This window comes from Dromaius novaehollandiae, chromosome 11, assembly GCF_036370855.1.
Source record: "Dromaius novaehollandiae isolate bDroNov1 chromosome 11, bDroNov1.hap1, whole genome shotgun sequence".
NCBI lineage: Eukaryota > Metazoa > Chordata > Aves > Casuariiformes > Dromaiidae > Dromaius > Dromaius novaehollandiae.
This window is the reverse complement of record NC_088108.1, coordinates 21,390,092-21,402,755: the sequence shown is the minus strand read 5'-3', so window position 1 is coordinate 21,402,755 and position 12,664 is coordinate 21,390,092.

The window sequence follows — 12,664 nt, the reverse complement described above, 5'->3', positions numbered from 1 at the left end:
AACTTGCAATTTGTAGAAGAAAAATAATGTCAAAAGTGGTTCATGTGGGAAGTTGTCAAGCGTTGCGGGGGGGGAGAAAGCGGTTTTCAGAAGAGAACGCTGAATTCGTGGCATCCTTCCTCCCAGCACACAGAGCCACAGCGAGGGTAGCGAGGAGCTGGTAATTTTAACACAGAGACTTTCATCTTCGTTTGTAAATTGGCAACTTCTCATCCCTAGGAAGGTGAGCTCCTATGCCCAAATGCTACCAGGAAAATGGCAATTAAATCGTGCCAAGTCCTTTACGTGACTTCCCGAAAGGCTGGCTCTACCTGCGTCATTTCTGTGCAGCCTGGGGAGCAGCGGGCACTGCCCTGCTCTGCTGTCTGCTCTCACGGGGCATAGGGACGTGCTGTAGAAGTAGCGCGCCTTGATTAAAGGTTGGTGTTGAAGAACTTCCTTGTGCTGCCTCCTGCAGCCTCCTTAGCCAGGGCCGAAATAAGGAGGGGAGAGAGTCAAACCTGCCAGAGCCATCAGCGCCTTTGCTCAGAAAGCAGGTTGCTGTGCCGGCCTTCTCCTAAGCTTCTGGCAATAAAAATGTCCCTTACACGTTTAGAAATACATCTGCCCAAGAGAAAAAAAAAATGACCATGTTGTATTGATGCAAACGAAGGCAAACCATCAGCCAGGAGCTGGGAGAGGAGGGTTCCTAGGACGGGTGAAATTCTGGCTGCACTTTGTTCTGCTATTTGTGAGAGGACCCTGCCTTTCTACGAGATCTGGTTTAAAATACAGTGCGCTTTGGTCTCAAGGCTTTAATCCAATTAGCTGATGATTCCTTGAGACTTTGATACTCTCTTCCAGCAACCATCTATTATTATGCTTGGAGGGTATCAGCACAAAACTAGAGCAAGCTAGTGGTTTCGGTGCTCGGCGGCTGGTTGCTGGGAGGAGGTTTTCCTTGTTTCGGTATCGCGCGCAGTGTCGGAGGGCTGCGTGTTACCGCACGGACAGTACTGCTGCGCAAGCACCTCGGCTGTGGTCGCCCCTTCCAGATCACGGCTTCCTCGCTGCAGAGCGGGCTGGGGGGGGGGAAGGCAGCGGCTGGGCTGCAGCGCCGGGCCGAGGGCGAGCGCAAAGGGGGCCTTCCCCCAAGCGTGGCCGGGGTCCCCCTCTCTCGGAGGGGGTTAAGCTCCCCCCTGCCAGCCTGCGTGGCGGAGCGGTGCCTTCCCCCAGGTGCCTCTCGCAAAGTCCGAGCAGAGCAATCTGCGTTTGCCCCATCGCTCTTTCTCTGTCCGAGAGGCGCTACGTACGGCAGAGGGCTATATAAACCGGAGCACACATTACCTCCGCGCATCTCTTACTTATTACCTTTCTACCTATAGAACAGCGGTAGAGTAACAGCCATCTCCAACACAGCACCATTAAAAAAATTGTTTCTACACTCAGCATTATAAATTGCTTAGATGAGCTCGCGATACTGTATATTTACCAAAGAGGAGCGTCATATTAGGTAAATCACTCTGCTAAGTGGAAAAAACAAACCGAGCGGATGGAAGGAAACTGAGTGTACTGAACATCCAAAGTATATCTCCTGCAACTGAGCACAGGCTAAAATAATCCTGCCTTGGCTGCCTATCGCAAACCGCCTTCCAGTGCTCGGATCGCTGCAAGTGACGGTACCAGCAGCGCAGCGGCACCCCCGCACGCACATACTTCATCTGTTACACTCTGTTCGTATTCTCACAATTACCAAAATGCAATCACTACATTTAAAATTGACACTGAATATGCACAGTTGTACATTATGTACCGCCTCACCGTTCAGCTCAGAGCCTCCACCATAGGAGGCGAGTGCTTTGCTACAAAAGGATTTTCTATCAAAGAGTTTAAATGGCTTTTCTCCTGTTCTTTGTTTTTCTATTATTCTTCATTCGGCCTTATTGTCTTTCCTGCTTGCCTGTCTCATGTCCTTGTCACGGCTGATCCGATTATTGCAGGTACCCCCGAAGCATGCTGTCAAGGATCAAGGCTTTATTTTGGCTTTCCTCCTTTTATTCCGCTTGATCATTTCCCCACATGTATCTCTCTACACAGACATAGATAATTGTAGTGGACAATTATATAATCTTAATCTAAGATCCCTTTACTGTCAACAGAGACAAAAAGAACTCATAGGGCAGAGTCATCGCACCCTAAATTATAAAACAGATTGGGTAAGTCACATCCTGCAAGCACCTTCTCCTCCGACTACAGAGAGACCCTGCCCAGGGTTTCCAGCCTGGATGGAGACGTCTGCGCTACGGGGAGGTGACGTTAGGTGAGGCAAAGTGAGGGCCAGTTTGCCACAACATCTGCAGAGCGAGTCTGTGGGTGCCTCAGAGCTCCACAGACCCTGCCGAGCGCTGGCCCCACGTCGCAGCTCCACGTCTGGGTGGGTCGTGGAAACCAGAGCCTGCACTGGTGCAGTTCTGCGTGTGTCATGTAGCACTGGGGACTAATCCAGAAAAGACAGGTCCGGCTCTTCTCAGGAGGGCAGGGAGGACAGATACTGCTTCTTATGAATGACCTAAATATTGCCGAGTCTCAGATGTGCGCTGGACAAATGAAGTTTAACAAACGTCACCAGGTGCAGCTTAGCCGGGGTGAAGAACATCGTGTGCCATCTGGGTGCTGCTCTCAAAGCACTCCTGAGAACATTTCCAGGGCTAATGAGAAATGATGGGCAGGGACAACCAGAACAGTCCTCCAGCTGGCCTTTTCAATGCACAGAGCATTTTTTTAAAGGTAGAAAAAGAAGGTTTTAAGGGGAGTCTCCTGGCTTTAGTCAAGTTACCACATAACTAAGACATTTTAGACATATGATACTACCATAGTTCCACCTACCACACATTGTTTATTGATCCTGGGTTAGTTCCATGTTTTAATAAAAGATTAGCATCCAAACAGTCCCTTCCCCTGCCTAAGGTCTCAACAATAACTGCTGGTTGTATTTATGCAAAGAGCAGTCAGGCACAATTTTTGCTTGTGAGTCACAGAGGTACCTGATACAGCAACAGCCTCAAGGACCGCGCTGCGTTGTGGGTGTGCGGTATTCGAGGGCCGTTGTGCAGCACGGAGGTGAGCCATGTATTTCTGCGTAGAAAGGGCCCAGTTACTTGGGGCAGGGGGTTTTCTAGTCTGCTCTGTGCAAACTCTAAGCACCTCTCGTTGACCTGTATGTTGGCCAGCAGGGCATAAAATAGTTGCCTGGCCCCTGCCCCGGGTGGTCTAGACTGTCCTTCTGGGTTTGTCCAGACATGGACTGTAGAAGCAGGGTCAAAACGTCACTGTTTGTCCTGTTTCTTGCAAAACAAGTATCACTGAGGATGCCAACCCTTAAACTTGGCCACCAGTTTATATTGTATGGGTGTAAAATCTGTGTGCATCATCTATAATGCCGCGTGTTGAACAAGACCAGTCGGTCTGTGGGGAAAGCAGGACCTCCCCGTCAGCGGTGAGCTGGTGTGGCGCAGAGCCAGGCACGGGGGATGTAGTCTGGAGCTGGGCTGCTGTAACAGGAGGGGCAGGTGCTGCCTTCGCTTCCCTAAACGCACCCCTGCAGAGTGCGCGTGCTTTCCGCAGCCTCCACGGAGCCCATCTGCCCTTTCAGCAACGTGCCCGGGCTCCTTCGTCCCCGGAGCTGGGGCCGAGCGGCCGACAGCGCGTGGCCATGACTTGCCCGGGCAGGGCTGGAGCCGGGCGGCTCAGCCGGGTCTCGCCGGGAGACTTCCCCGCCTGTCACTCGAGACCGCTTTCAAAACACGCTGTTATGCATCGTTTGTCTTGCAGAAACGCCCACGAAACGGTGCAATCACAGACACCTTCCAAACACGGGAAGGTAAGGAGACACCGCCGCGCCGAAGCTCGCAGCCTGGCAGCCAGACAGCTCGTCACGGGGCTCGCGTTGCGCCTGCCTTCCTGCAAGACGCCCCCGCGCCACCTCCCTCTGCCCCGTCGGGGACTCGAGCGGTGATCCTGCGCGTGCTGCCACGGAGAGCAGTCACTGCAAGAGTCCTCAGGTTAAAGTCAGTTTATCTTACCTCATTGCACTTTTTGACACGGTTCATGCTGGGTAGTTTTTTGCATTTTCTTCCAGGGCAGGAAAAATAGATTGGATCACCATCACAGCATCACCGAGCCCGGTGGCTGGTGTCCCCAGCGGGATGCTTCACCGGCTGCGGGGCACGGGGGGAGGCACCCCAGCTCGACTGCCGGGCGGGCAGGACCCCAGCATCACCGGCTTGTCCTCCCTGCATCCCCCGGGCAGCTGCGACTGCGAGTGGCTGCTGCTCAGGCGATGCCTGTTGCCAGCCTGCCCGAATCTGGGGGTCCATCGTTTTTCGTATGGGAATTCTGCCACCTCCGGCCTCCCGCGGAGCCCAGGCAGGCGCCACGCACCCGTCCCGCTGGGTGCAGCCGTGGCTGCCCTGCAGCGTTGGAACGAGCAGGATTTTTTTCCTCAATTCTTGTTCACACAAGAAAGCTGGAAATTCTGGTGAGCAATAACTGTTTGGGGACCAGCTCTGGAGTAATCCAGCAGAGAGCTCTCGTGTTGCTTTTTTTGAAATACACTATCAGACCACTCTTTTTCTGGGCAGTTTTCCCACACTGACAGGCCTCAGGGCACAAAACAACCATGTAACAGTGAGTAATGAGAATTGCTGCGTGTGTCTGAGCAAAATACTTGGGAAGGGAGAGGTTTCATGGAAACAGATGAGCCTTCTCAGTAGCTCCTCCTGGCCTAGGAAGATGCTTTTTGTAGGTTTGCAAAATGGGGAAGCGTAGGAACCTAATAGTTTATTCCACCATATATGTCCATTCCCCTGCCCCCAGCCTCTATATTTGCAGCTGTGGCATACACTGAAATCTGCTTTAATGTAGACTGAAAATCCAAGTATCTTCCAGCTTGCTTCCAGCTTTCATGCTTATGAGGACAGATACAAACTTCACAGCATCCAGCAGTGCATCATTAGCTGAAGCGATGTCAGTATTGCCCTTGCGTCTGACTTTGTTTATGTCAGTAAGAGCATAATTGCGACACATCTCTACAGACAAGACCAAAGGAAAAATTCGTGCAGCTAGTCAATACTGCTCAACGTGAAAGCTCTGGGGATTGCGTTCTGATGCTTCTTTAGCAATCTTGAAAGGAGGGAGAAAAATCCGTAATTAAATCAATCCTTATGTAAACGAGCATCTGCCACAGGACCAGTTTAACCTCTTTTTGTTAAACGTATATTTTTGTTGATGTATTATTCGTGACATACTCTTTGTACATAAGGGTGTTATTAATTTGGAATTCAGTCTCATTTAAGCAACTACATGAGTAAAATTGCACAGCTTCCCTTGACTATGCTTTTGCAGGATTTTTTAAGCTCTGATGTTGGCTCTTGGTGTGTGTTTTTGAGGGTGCCTTTTGGTGGTATAACTATTTTTACGATTTATTATTATTTAGAAGTAGAGCTGGGTAAATCGTGCAGCTGATAAGCTGTCAGTGTTCAGGTTTTCACTGACCAAATGTGGTTGGATGTGAAACCAGTGGCCCTTCTTGCAAGACTGCGTTTGGATTTGGTTTGTTTCTGTACTGCTCTAAGAGCCCTTCTAAAACCTCAATCACAGCAATGGTTTCAGTAATTTAAGTCTAATCCTTTGCTGGCTATAAACTTAAATAGCTTTATTGCAAGCTTCTGGCATCCCACGAAAATGCTGAAAGCATGAAGTCTTTACAGCATGAAAGAAGATATTGTTACTTCTCGTGGAGCAAATGAGCCTCTTCCTGCATTTCCTGAATGCTCAGCGGTGCCATTTACTTCATGGATAAACCTGATTCATTATTCCTTGTTTCTTTTACGGGCTTGGTTCAGGCCTTGGACCTGCATACATCTCAAAAAAAATAGACATATGCCTAGCTGCTCTTTTTGGAAAAATCGTAATGGTGATTTCACCGTCTGTGATCACTTCCTCTGCAGCGACCACAAGACGCACCACGGGTGCGCGTTGCTCGCACATGGTGCTCGCACGCTGCTGGCGCAGGAGACCAGCCACCGCCCGGGAGGAGCAGCTGGCCCTGTCCCGAGAGCTGCTGCAGCAGCACCAGGGATCCCGCAGCTTTGAGACCAATCCTGCAATTTCTGTCGCTTGCAAATGCGTAGGGTCTCACAGCAAACACGCAGCAGCAGCGCAGTGTGTCCATGGGCTGGGCTGGGGTCACAAGCATCTGCCGCCTGCGACCGCGGGGGTCTGGTGGCAGGAAGGGAACCGTTCTGCCATGGTGCCGCGTGGGCAGGAGGTGCTGCTGCCACCGCAGGTCTCTGCCGCTCCTTCCCAAAGGCGCTGACTGCTGTTACTGCTGGTGTCTCAGCTGCCTCGTCCTGCTGCTGGCTCCAGTAAGGAACCAGCTGCTCTGGGGAGGGAGGGCAGGGCTGGTCCGAGAGGTTAGCGGCAGGATCAGAGGCTCAGCACCATCTTCCTGAGGTGTATACATGTGCCTTGCTAAGCTGGGAAATCCAAATGTGTCAGTAGGGCTCGGTCAGGAAGGATGCTTGGTCTGGCCTCATTAGAAGTGTGTTTTTGAGAGCAGCAGGCTTTTACCACATGCGCACAGTCCCGTCTATTTGGAGCATTCAGAGGCTGTGCGTCTCTCTTCCTTTCTGCAAGCTATTTCTCTTCAGGTCCTGCTCTGTGTTGCTTTTCCCACTGCAGAGGAAGGATAGCAGCAGCAGTCGAAATAGCAAGGGTCATCTCTGACAGCCTTTGCGTATCATAGCACTTTTTGATAGTATTGGTGCTATTAGCAGTACTTTGCATGCCTGAGGCTATGCAATGTGTATGCCCATGCGCAACTACATTTGACACTGGTTTGTGGGTGGATTCTCCGAGCTGCTGTTGACTGTGATGGGTAAATGATGTAGCTCCTGGGTGACAAATACAATTTATGATGTTAGTGTGGTAATTCCAGGAGGCTCCATCAGGGCAAGACTTCTCTGCTGTGTCAATGCCCATAATGAAAAGAAGCTCTTTGGTCCAAAAGCGTTTATCATTTGTCACACTTTGTCTGCTGCTGTTGCAGTCCTTGAGAATTACATTTGCTGTAGAGACAGCAAAAGGCACAACAGCAAGAAATGGATTAAGGCAAGGAATGCAAATGCTGCCCTTTTGTCTGATAATGAAACGATATATTTGGGAACCTACAAGGCTCAGTGGAAGAGAGAAAATGTACATGTCGTGCGTGCTCACCTGCAGTTTTTTGCGCTTCGTCCTCAAAAGAAGGCAAAACAAACTGCATGCAGGCAAGCCCTTCTTCCAAAGGCCCTGGCTCCCACACCTATCGCTGCTTCCTAGGGAGCCGTGCTGCATCCCAGAGCTGCTGTCAAGCAGCAGAGCGTGGGAAGCAAACTTCCCGTTGGATTTAGCCCGAAGAAATGCTACATGACTGTATTGCCTCAGTAATACTGGTGAATTCCTGCTGCTCAGGAAATGAAAACTGTAGAAAAGCTCTGTGAGGATCAGATAGTAGGGTGAGAAAAGGAAAAGGAAGTGTTTCTTTTACAGCACATAACTAAGCTGTGGTGCTCCCGGCCCAGGGAGGCCGTGGAGAGCAGCAGTACTCTCAGGTCACTTCCAAATGCAGCTGTCCGGATGCAAGCTCCAGTTCGGGAAGTTATAAACTATTGACTGGCACAAGCTGGGAGCTTCATTTCCTTAATTATCAGCTACCGTTGGAGATGGGTACTGGACCTTTGGTCTTAGTGTAGGATGGTTTTATGCTTGCTGCACCACTCTAGCTGGGCTGGCACGGCTCGGTGCTGTTAGGAGAGCATTATAATCCAACCCCCAGCCTGTTTAATGATGCCGGATGCGATCCTTCATCCTGTACTTTGATCCTCATTCCCTGACCCATGGACTTTAGGGAAAGCCCAGATCCCTCGGGTCAGTGCCAATAGCACCAGGAGGCCAGTCTGCCTTCTGTGAAAGAACTGCAAGTTTAGGGGGCTTCCCCTTATTTTTTTACTGCATGTTTCTGCTGCAAGGGACGTACAGCACACAACAGCCAGGGCTGCATGTCGCTGCTGCTCTAAAAGACTCATTTTTCCCTTCTGAGCCTGCACTGACTCCTCTGGAGCTAGACAAGGGGAATTTGGCTTTCATTGCTCCTTGGTTCACATCTCCCAAGCACCAGGGTAGAAAAGAGCCCTGTGAGATGATGTTGTCCAGCTCCACACTTAACCTGATGCCCTGGCCAGCGTGTCCTGGCAGAAGCTGCGTCGTAGGAATAGCCTTTATGTAATGGCTTTAGTGTCTGGCCAGAGATTAATTGGGCAAATACGCTAATTAGGCAAACGAGTTGCTGTTCTGGAGAATGTTCCTATTTTATTTCAAGATTTTTGTTACCTGATGTACAGTGAAGTATTCAGAGCAGAAAGAGCTGTGCTGTCTTGCTGCTGGTGGAAGAGCGCGTCCCACCTCCGCCCCAAGGTGCTGGGCTGACGCCCCGTGCCACAGCGGGCAGCACCCCAAGCCTTTCCCTCCCGACACGCTCCAGCACGCTGCGATACGGCGGCAGCTTGTGTCCTGCCGCCAGTACCCTCAGCTCCGCTCCTGCTGGAGCCTTTCGCCTGGAAGGAAACTGCGATAGCAGTCTCACGAAAACCAGCAGCTGCGGTTTTGCTGCAGTGAATCAGATAGGATGTGCTCCACAGCCCGTCTGTTGACTGTGGGGGTTCAGGAAATCTTTCGGGGATGTGCTGCGTTGTATCCGGGGTCAGCATCAGAGGGTGAGCAAGACCGGCTGGATGGAGGTGCAGATCCCTCGCTGCGCGTGCCGAGCAGCACCGTGCTACCCCATGCCGCTCCCGCTAATGCTGTGCGTGGACTGAAACCGCCTGCCAGTGCAGCACCGATCCAGGCGAGATGTTCTGCGCTGCCACCATTCAAGCTGGATGAAACCCTGGATGTACACAGCTATTCAGGAACAGAGTCTGCTAAGAGCTCCCCCTATTTTGATCACGCTGTGGAGTTGCTGAGCCACCTTTGTGAAGGCTTCAGGTGTTGCCAGCTGATATTTGCTGAGGCATTATGCTGAGCAGATGTACAAAATGCTCAAGGACTCTTCATTAATTTTGCATGTTAATATCCCCAGGACATTACGTAACTTCAAGAGTGTTTCATTTCCCATGCAGAGCCTTGGCCTTTTTCCCACCTGAGGCACAATCTTACGAATGAATCACTGAAGCCTTTTCACCAGCAGGAGTTGGGACATTGCAAGCAACTCTAGTGGTGGGCTCTTATGGGAGAAATTTCCTTTGGCACCCAGGAAGGAGGAGAAAGCTGCCATGTCCTGTGAACACCAACAACCAACTTGAGGAGGAGCTACGGATGTCCCCAAATCCTCCAGCCCGGGTTGCCTGTTCCTGCGCCATGTGTAGGCGATGGGTCTTGAGGGCATGCTCTGCAAGGGGGTCTGCAAGAAGAGATGTGCAAGACCCTGTCCTTGGGTTGTAAGCAGTGCTTTCTGCAGCCCGAGAAGCATCCTAAATCATGCTTATTTGTGACTCCCTCCCACCCTTTAATTCTGACTGTGGCTGGGGTTGGCCAAGAGTGCAGTCAAAGCATGCAGGTCCCCGCGGTGTGGTGAAGCAGCGCCCACCAGCCATGGGGCCTGCACCTTTTGCAAAGTGCTCTGAGCTGACTTCAGCCACTTTTGGGACTGCTTAGACTTTTTCGAAATCCATTCAGAGGAGCAAATTTGTTGCTTCAACCCTGTTTGATCTTGTTCCTCTTCTGGCTTGGGAAAGTGTCACTGCACTGAAGACAGCCCCGCACCATGTGTACACCAGGCAGGGTTTCGGCTGGTGCCCCTCAGTGTGTGCACAGCCTCGGTCTCCGCTTTCCCTTGCATTTAGAGCCTGTTTCATCTCCAGATCCCTCGGCGTGGCTGAGACTGCTCTCATGCCTGTCTGGATGGGTTAGAAACCACTCTCTCAAGGGAGCACTGAAACTTGCTTCTTACCTGGACTTTATTTGAATGGGGTTTTTAATAAAAACAACTTGTTATTTTAGCAGGTCTGTAGAAGAGGGGATATCACATACACTTTGTGGTGGTCTCCATGGTTACCCATGCTCTCCTCTGCTGGATGCCATACACCATAGTGTCTTTGGCTGCGACACTTTGGAGAACCTGTTTTGGATTTTGGCATAGACAGGGTTTGGTAGCTCCTGAAATGGGCTAAGAGGACATAGCTGGGTCTAGGGCACTCCTATGATCTAACATTAATTTAGATATGGTCTTTCTGTTTTGCTCTTTGCAGGCACCTGCGACCTCAAGCTCTTCCCCCATCTGTCCTGGACGATGCTGCCTGTCCTGGCTGTGCAGAGGGGAGAATGTGCTTAAGCTCAGGGGTGTGGGAGAAGGTGATGTGGGAGCTGCTTGCTTTTTACTGAAAGCGTTTGCTGAACTCCCAGAGCTTGCAGGATTATTTGAAGACCAGGTCTTAGTATTGGAGGCCTGAACTCTGTGTTTCTACCCTTCAGGGTAAGCTCAGGGGCTTTTTCAGGGGCAGTAGTAGGCCAAGAGGTCATATCTACCCCTAAACGCTTCTGAGTGTGTTTTCAGCAGCAGCCAGTGCTCGGAAGAGGAGTCTGGTAAGCATTAGAAGAAGATTGTGTAATTGCCTGGTTTTGTGGTTCGTCATAGTTTTGCATGGGTGGGCACTGTGGTGTGAACCTACTTTCAGTTCCATTGATGTTCTTGCTTTGCAAAACTAAAGAAAAAAAACCAAGAGGCCCCTTTTCAAAGATCCTGATGACCACCTCAGAGAGTGCATGCTCTGCTAATATTTCATGCACTGCGGGAGGGAATCGAGGAAAATCCACCTTCCTGTGTCAAACCCTGGCTGTCATTTAGGATTTGTTGCATTGCTTGCAGATACCTTTGCAGTCCTGGGTGCTGGCTAATAGCAACTTGAGCATTTCAGGAGCAGTTATGAGGAGCTATGTGTGTGAAGGCACTGAGACTAGCTATGGCACTCTGTAATGATTAACTTCAGTGACTCAGCTCAGTTCTTCAAGAATTATGGTGAATTTGTTGGCCAGGAACCCTGAAAGGACACTGGTACTCTTCAGCAACTGCATTTAAGAGTGGGAAGCGAGTGGGGTTCTGGGGAGGGCTGAGACCTGCAAGGACATGAGCTAAATATGTTGGAAGAATCATTCCTTGTTTGTCGACAGTCTCCACATGCTGATGGAGGCCACTGCGCTACCGAGTGATGCTGCTCTTGGAAGACATGGTGTGTGAAGGTACAGACTCTGCACGCCCTAGATCCTCTCCTGGAAAAGCACTTGACTCACAGCATGTTTCCAGCAGGTTTTCATTAGAGAATCTCCTGAAGTGGGAGGAAGTGAGGGGTAAATCCATCACAGTGTCTAGCTCCCCATAGGCTGCTTCTGCCATTTGAACTGAAGCTGAGCAGATAAGAATTGCTCTGCTTTGTGGAGCAACTCTTGCACTTCAGGTGTGTTTCACTAAGGTTTGTCCCATCTGTTATTCAGTACAATTGTGGATCTGCTAGTCCTGCAGCCTTGCTTCTAGATACAATCCACCCTGAAATAATAATACTCATAAGGTTAGAACTGGCATAGTGATTTTTTTCTAAATGCATTGAATATATTTGGCTGTTTCCATCTTTGGACCTTTAGTCTTCCCAGCACTAACATCCTTAACACGGAGATGTCCCATTTTACCAGTGATGAAATTGAGACCAGTTGACTTATCCAAAGTCACGTGAGCAACCAGACAGACAGTAAGGGAAAGCCAATGTCCTGCTTTCCAGATCTGCTTGTCAGTGACTCAGATCCTCTTTTCCTCTACGCATAGCAATGATCCAGACAAAAAATACCCAGTCTTTCTATAAACCATCAGGAAGCTGCCAGGTGGGCAGGTTTTTTAGGCCAAAGGTTTTCTATTGTAGAATAAACGTCACTTTTCTGCTAAAAAGGAATGAATACCTCTGTGTTTTGGTGACTCATTCAAGTGAGTGAGGGTGAATGTGGCCCCCAGCCTGCGTTTATGAGGAGTTGCTCTGGAAAGAAAAAGTTTTTTAAAAGTCTCAGCATACCCTGACGGATGTTTGCGTGTCTGCAAGTCTGCTTTCTTCAGCTGACATGGGTAGTACAGAGGGGTCTGAAGGGAAGTGGGGACACGCTGCCTGGCGTTCTGGCTGATCTGGGACATTAGCTGGGGAGCTGAAATCCTGCAGCTCTGCAATTTGAACTAAGGATCTGTCCCCCAAATGTGGGCCCATTAGCAACGCCCACCTGTGAGGCACATGGTTCTGGGTCTGATTTGTTATGCATGAGCTAATGCTCGGACCAACGCTTTTTAGATGAAGTTTGCTCTTCTAGTGTGACTCGACTCTGGAGGAGCTGATGATGGATAGAGGTTACCTGCTTCATTTAAGGGTTTTGGCCCCATCCTCTCCTAAATTGGAGCATTACAACAGACCAAGTTTTTTCTGTAGTTCCACAGGGGCCTTGTCACTCCAATAAAATGTGGACAATGTCCTTGGAAGAATGAACCCACTCTGGCTTCATGACATAGCCAGGGCAGTGAGGAAGTGGGTGTTGATGGAAATCAGTCATCAGGCAAAGA